We start from the raw sequence: 7,035 nt of genomic DNA on the forward strand, positions 1-7,035 counted from the left end.
CTGTGAAGGCTCTCTCCCATCACAACCCACCTTACTTAAGTTGGTAGGCAGATATTAAAGGGAGCCTCTGAATATGACCTAAAGGTATAGGTAGGTGTTTTTTTAAAAAATAAAAATAAAGATTTTATTTTGTACCAAAAAGTTCCCGCAGCATCTCCACTTTCAAGTCAGAGAGTCTTTTTCACAGTTTATTTACATTCAGTATGAGACACTGTTGTCACAGACATGCGGTTATGGGGAAAGAGAGGGGAGGGAGGGAGAGATAGGAGGATAATGATCTTTCATTCTATTGCATAGTGTTTGTGTGAGGGTTTTGTGTCAGTGTCACATGAGTAGAGCCTTTATTTATATATGTATTTATTTTGGTTAACGGTGGGAGAGATTAGAGGTTTCAGAGCTGGGTTGGTTGTGTTTGGTCAGGCATAGGCAAACTCTGCCCTCCAGATGTTTTGAGACTACAATTCCCATCATCCCTGTTAGCTAGGGATGATAGGAGTTGTAGTCTCAAAACATCTGGAGGGCAGAGTTTGCCTATGCCTGTGTTTGGTTGATTGCTGTGTGGTTTGTTTGTATGTGTCGGGGTGTTGTTGAGTCCCTGTTCAGGGAAGTTTTTAATATGTAACGCTGTACTGTTTTTAACACTTGATTGGGAGCTGCCCAGAGTGGCTGTGGAAACTCAGTCAGATGGGCGGGGTATAAATAAATTATTATTATTATTATTATTATTATTATTATTATTATTATTATTGAGTCAGATTAGCCATATCAATTCAGATGCTGTTGGGGGGGGGCAGAGAAAGGTCATTGTCTCTTGTGCTGTATATGTGATAAAGGGGAGCCACACCAAGGTGAAGGAGTCCTCTTTTGCATGTCCCTGTGCTAGTTTGAGTTTGCTGGTTAGCCTTTCTAATAGGCAGGTTTCCCATAGATTTTGTTACTAGTGGTCTATATTCACTCCTAATAGGTCTTTCCAGTATCTAGTTATAACGTTTCTAGCTGCAGAGAGTAAGTGACTTATGAGTTCATTGTCATGTGAATATTGTTGTTGCCTTGGAAGATATTTAAAAGGGCTAATTCTGGAGTTGCTTCTATTATTTGTTTTGTTATTTTGCAGGTTTTCTGCACCACTGATATCCAAAAGGATTGAATTTTGGGACATTCCTACCACTTGTGGAGGTATGTGCCTGTGGAGGTGTAGCCTCTCCAGCATTTAGATGAAGTTCCTGGGTGTATCAGTACCAGCTTCCATAGTGTTAGGTATCATCTATAAATAAGTTTCAGAGTGAATTCTCTTCTTTTGGCTAAGATGGATTTGAGTGGTGATTTAAACCACATTTTTGACCACTGGGTAAAGTTAATTTCATATCCTAGGTCATGTTTGCCATCTGGCACAGGGAGACAGCTTATCTTTCCCAGTCTGTCCACCTACTGTGTGAGAGAAATCATTCTAATGACTACCACTATTTTAAAGCCATATTGTTTGACCTGGAGTGATACACAGTCAACAGCTTGTTTTGGGGAGTGGAGCATGAGCCAAGTGGCAGAGATGGGGCCTGGTACTGGATAGGTGGGACTGTGTCAAGGTCCAGAGCAGCAGCACCTCATTTTGAGGAGTTGGTGTCCTGCATCACAGACCAGAGAACCTGATCCAAGCATAGTAGTGACATTCCTACTTAGACTCCGACTGGACTATGAAGAGTTAAATGCTGTAGTAAAGGATGAGGGAACCATTTAAATGGTTCTTTGAACTGTGACTTCACACTGAGCTGAACAGTTGGGGAGGGCTTCACCTCTTTGCCCCTTAAAGGGGAGATTACGAGTATATCATTACTCTTGATCAAACACATACCCTTCTCCCCAAAAAGAAGTATCTCTCAACCAGGCCAGGAAATGGCCACATAGTTATATAGGCTTCTTTCCAACAATTAGGAAACATTAGGAGGAACTTCCTGACAGTGAGAGCTGTTCGACAGTGGAATTTGCTGCCAAGGAGTGTGGTGGAGTCTCCTTCTTTGGAGGTCTTTAAGCAGAGGCTTGACAACCATATGTCAGGAGTGCTCTGATGGTGTTTCCTGCTTGGCAGGGGGTTGGACTCGATGGCCCTTGTGGTCTCTTCCAACTCTAGGATTCTATGATTCTATGATGCCATACTCAGAGCAGACCCACTGAAATCTAGGGACTTACAGTTGGATACCATCCTCATTCTTCTACATTTTAGTTGATGGTGTGAGACCTGGGGGTAAGGGGTCACTGACATTATTCAATCCAACACTGGCTACAGTTGATTTCATAAATTTGAGATATGAAGTGGATCCTCTGAAGAAAGCATAATGTACTGTAATTGAGCACACGTTTGAAGCTGAATAATCTCAGGTAGTAGGGCTGGGCTGGGAAAGATGTGGAGAAGACAGACTTAACTCAGGAGTCAGTTTTATATGTGTTCTGGCAGAGTTGGTTAACAGAGGTGGCCCATAATACCCTGCATGGATTGGGAGACAGAGCCTCTGCCTCATCTTTAGAATTCCTCACTGAAGAGCAGACAGAGGAATCTTCTGTTTTAGATCTTAGTACTAGGCAGCACAGTGTGATGGGAGAAAAATCCCCATACTTGCTCTTTAAGAGTAAAAGGCAGTACAGTGGTACCTCGAATTAAGAACTTAATTCGTTCTGGAGGTCTGTTCTTAACCTGAAGCACCACATTAGCTAATGGGACCTCCTGCTGTCGCTGCGCCGCCGCAGCATGATTTCTGTTCTCATCCTGAAGCAAAGTTCTTAACCTGAGGTAATATTTCTGGGTTAGCAGAGTCTGTAACCTGAAGCGTATGTAACCTGAAGCGTATGTAACCCAACTACAGTGTACCTTCGTTTAAGAACAGCTTAGTTTATGAACAACTTGCCTTAAGAAAGCTGCAAACTCGGAAGTAGGTGTTTTGGTTTGTGAACTTTGCCTAGGAAGCAGAACATGTTCCGCTTCCTGTTAAGTGTTTTCCATTTGTAAATTTGAGTCCCCTGCTGCTATGGAAAAGCACACCTTGGTTTAAGAACGCTTTGGTTTAAGAACGGACTTCCAGAACAGATTAAGTTTGTAAACCAAGGTACCACTTTATGCCCATCCCTCTGGAAAATGGTGAGAAATGTTGTCTTTTACTTTGCACAAAATGATCTGCATATGTGTTTGGGTGTATTTGAGAAAGGGGGGGCACAGTGCTGTATAAGAGTGTTCTGGGTGATTTAATGCCTAGTAAGGATGTGTGAAGGGACGCGGGTGGCGCTGTGGGTAAAAGCCTCAGCGCCTAGGGCTTGCCGATCGAAAGGTCAGCGGTTCGAATCCCCGCGGCGGGGTGCGCTCCTCCTGCTCGGTCCCAGCGCCTGCCAACCTAGCAGTTCGAAAGCACCCCCGGGTGCAAGTAGATAAATAGGGACCGCTTACTGGCGGGACGGTAAATGGCGTTTCCGTGTGCTGTGCTGGCTCGCCAGATGCAGCTTTGTCACGCTGGCCACGTGACCCGGAAGTGTCTCCGGACAGCGCTGGCCCCCGGCCTCTTGAGTGAGATGGGCGCACCAACCCCAGAGTCTGTCAAGATTGGCCTGTACGGGCAGGGGTACCTTTACCTTTTTAAGGGTGTGTGATGCATGTGTGGTGCATGTATATATGCTCTGCAGTGTTGGGTGTATGTGTCACTGCCAACCAAGCAGTTTGAAAGCACACCAGCGCAAGTAGGTACTGCTGTGGCAGGAAGGTAAACTGCGTTTCCGTGCGCTCTGGCTTCTGTTACGGTGTCCCGTTTTGCCAGAAGTGGTTTAGTCATGCTGGCCACATGTCCTGAAAAAGCTGTCTATGGACAAATGCTGGCTCCCTCAGGCTGAAAGCAAGATGAGTGCCACACCCCAGTCGCCTTTGACTGGACTTAACCGTCCAGGGGTCCTTTACCTTTACATTACCTTGCATATGCATGCATGCACACACCGCTGAGCATACATTCAATGCACTGATTGCTGGCATGCAGCCCTTGGAGGGACAGCTGACTATATATGGCCCTCAGGCCAAAAACGGCTAGCCACCCGTTTGATGGGAAGGAGCCATAGGTCAGTGGCCAAATTGAGGCTTTACCTGCAGATCCTAGGCTACATCTGCAGGGGCAAATTATCTCAGGTAGGACATTTGGAGACTCTGAAGAGTTATTGTCAGTCACAGCACTAGGCTACATGGACCAAGAGTAAGTCTCAATATAAGGCAGTTTCGTATGTTCAGTGCTTGGTCATAATTACCCCCATGCTGGGATGCAGTCCATCTTCAACTGCCTGCTGGTTTGAAACTGGGCAACAAAACCTGGACATTCCAACTGTATGTGATTTCTAGGATCTAGCTTTCGCAGCAATAAATGAAAGAACAGGAGCAGTGAACTAGACCCAGAATTAAGCATGGAAGAATCTGTCCATTTTGGTTCTCCCTGCTTCTCATTTTTCCAGGCTTAAATTCAGTTCTCCCCATTTTGAAGCAAAGCAACAAATTTAAATCCTCGTGTACATTCATGAGCATTTTAGTGTGATTCCCTCCCCAACATACACTTTGACACATAGTTTTGACTACTATACACATTTCCCAAGTAGTTTTCCCTAATATAATGCATTTTTGTGTTATTTTCACCAATATTTTCATTTTTGTCCACACTTTTCATTTTTGTAGATGGTTGACGAACTGTGTAGCAAAATTCAGATCAGTGTGAATTTCAAAGGACAGCTGTGTTATGGTTCACATACTGTTTCAAACAGTGTGAATCTGATAGATTCGGCTTCAGATGAGACCTGGGTCTAATTTCTTCCCCATCCTTAGCCAGGACCTCCTCCTTTTTCTACGTCTCTTCCCTGTGTGCCTTACAAAAGCAGGGCAGCCCCAATAGCTGTTTTAAGAGGGTATGGCACAGTATCAGCCCAGCTGGGAATGTTAAGACACATGATTCTCAATGGCCCCACTCGGAAAAATGCTACACATACGTTTGGAAAGGACAAGGCAGAACTGGCATGCAAAGGAGAGCAGAAGACCAGTGAATTCCTAGCATTCAGTATCTGGAGCACTGATATGAAGAGCAGGAAACCGAAGGCTTCATTTCAGCAAGAAGAAAGAGACAGAGTCAACACCTCTGTTGAGAAACCTGGTGAGCAGGGGGTTAATGCTCTTTGCAGGAAGCTTTCTCTCTCTTGCTCTCTTTTCTAAATATTATTTCCTCCCATGAAACTAGCTTTTCATCCTTGGCTGGAGGCAGCTCCTGCTGCTGGGAATCCAGCAGGAGTCTGTATCTCTGCCACTACACACTCCACTGCTCCCAGCAAGTAACCAAGACAAAGAGACTCCCCCTCCGTCCCTGTGAGCAAAGCCCCTGCGCTGGGACAGGAGAGGCAGGCGGAAATATTGGCACGTAGAGGCGGATGCTCAGGCCCTGTGGAGGAAGATGCCCTTAGGCTGGAGTTTAGGTAAAAGGCTTTTAATGGAGGATGGGATGTGGAAAAAAAGTACCAGGGTAATGAAATTGTACCCCTCCTTCCCACTGCTGAGACACAGAGACACATAACCATATTATGTGGAGGGGCTCACCCCCCACATCCAGAGCAGGTAGGCAACTGCAGTGAATCTATTCTGTGTCAAGGGAGTACATATTTCTATTTTAACTAGTTTTCCTATTAACTGTCACAGTGACGATTCTTTACAAGTCACCTCTGCAATGTCTACAGCAATTTCACAGACAAAAGGTTATCAAGACATAGCATTGTTGTGCATTACAAGAAGGCCAAGGTTCTACATCCTTAAAAGAACAAAAACATTTTTTTTCTATTTTTGTCTTTCATAAACAAAGACATGTCTTTTCTCCCCAAGGGCACAAAGTAGGTAAGAGAAAGGGAGACGAGCGAAGATTGCAGTCTGCAGCTCCAACAGCAATTAGCATGGCTCTAACATCCCCAGCAGCTGCCCAGAGCTCCTGATCAAGGGGAACCAGAGGCATTTAACTCCACCGATCACTTTGTCAAGATCACACAGCAGTAGCTCTAGAACGAGGAATAGGACACAGCTGGTCCCAGTGCCCACCTCCATCAGGGATCCACTGGACCATGCCATTTCTCATCAACACTAACCAAACTCAATTAGTTCAATGTGCAATAATGAGCAGTTTGTAAATGTGTCTAGGCAGGACAAGGGGGCTGTGAGAATCTACAAAGCTGCTACCTAGGGTAAAATCATCCAAAATGTACCAAACTTTTTTTAATGTGCATGAAAGAAGCTACATGGCACTGTAATCTCACTTCCTTTTCTGCTGCTCCTCCTCTCCTCAAATCTTGTAGGATATTTAGTCACAGGCTTCATTTCTCTCTCACATTCAAATGGAGTTTACTCTTTTGGTTTGAACAGGGACAGGTACGTGATTGGAATTAAATGCTCATTTCTATTTGGTGCACAGAAGGAGTTTGAGGCACATTAAAAGGATTTTTTTTTTTTTTTAGTTTAAAGGGTCAAGTCTCCAAGGACATTTGTATCTCAGCTGGCATAGCTACAGGCTATGTATCATTTCAATGGCATCTTCAATGGGGATTATAATCTGAATTGAAGTGGAAATATCTGAGGCAATGAAGCTGTCAGCAGTCTAAGATTAAGGAATTAAAACAGCAGCAAAGCATGATAGGATTTATTCTACATGTATTTGAAAGAAGACTCAATACACTGCGAGGCTCCATAAAGGTACAGAGAAAGACAAGAACAATGATCCCATCAATATAAAAAAGGCAGGCACTATGAAAATCAGCTACACCAGATGTAAATCGTCCTAAACCCAAAAAGGCAATGAATGAGTCACGGCAGGTTTGCCTGAACTAAATCAAGAAAGCAATGAAAATGACATGGGGCATAAAGAGCAGCTGGAGCAGTGCAGATAACACTTCTCCAACCTGAACCAAGATGGGGAAGGAGCCCCACCCCCCTAAAAACCCTCACCTGCTTCAATAAAATTCAGCAACATGCTTACAATAAGGCCAGTGAAAAGAAGA

This window comes from Podarcis erhardii (genome assembly GCF_964252035.2).
Source record: "Podarcis erhardii genome assembly, chromosome: 8".
NCBI lineage: Eukaryota > Metazoa > Chordata > Lepidosauria > Squamata > Lacertidae > Podarcis > Podarcis erhardii.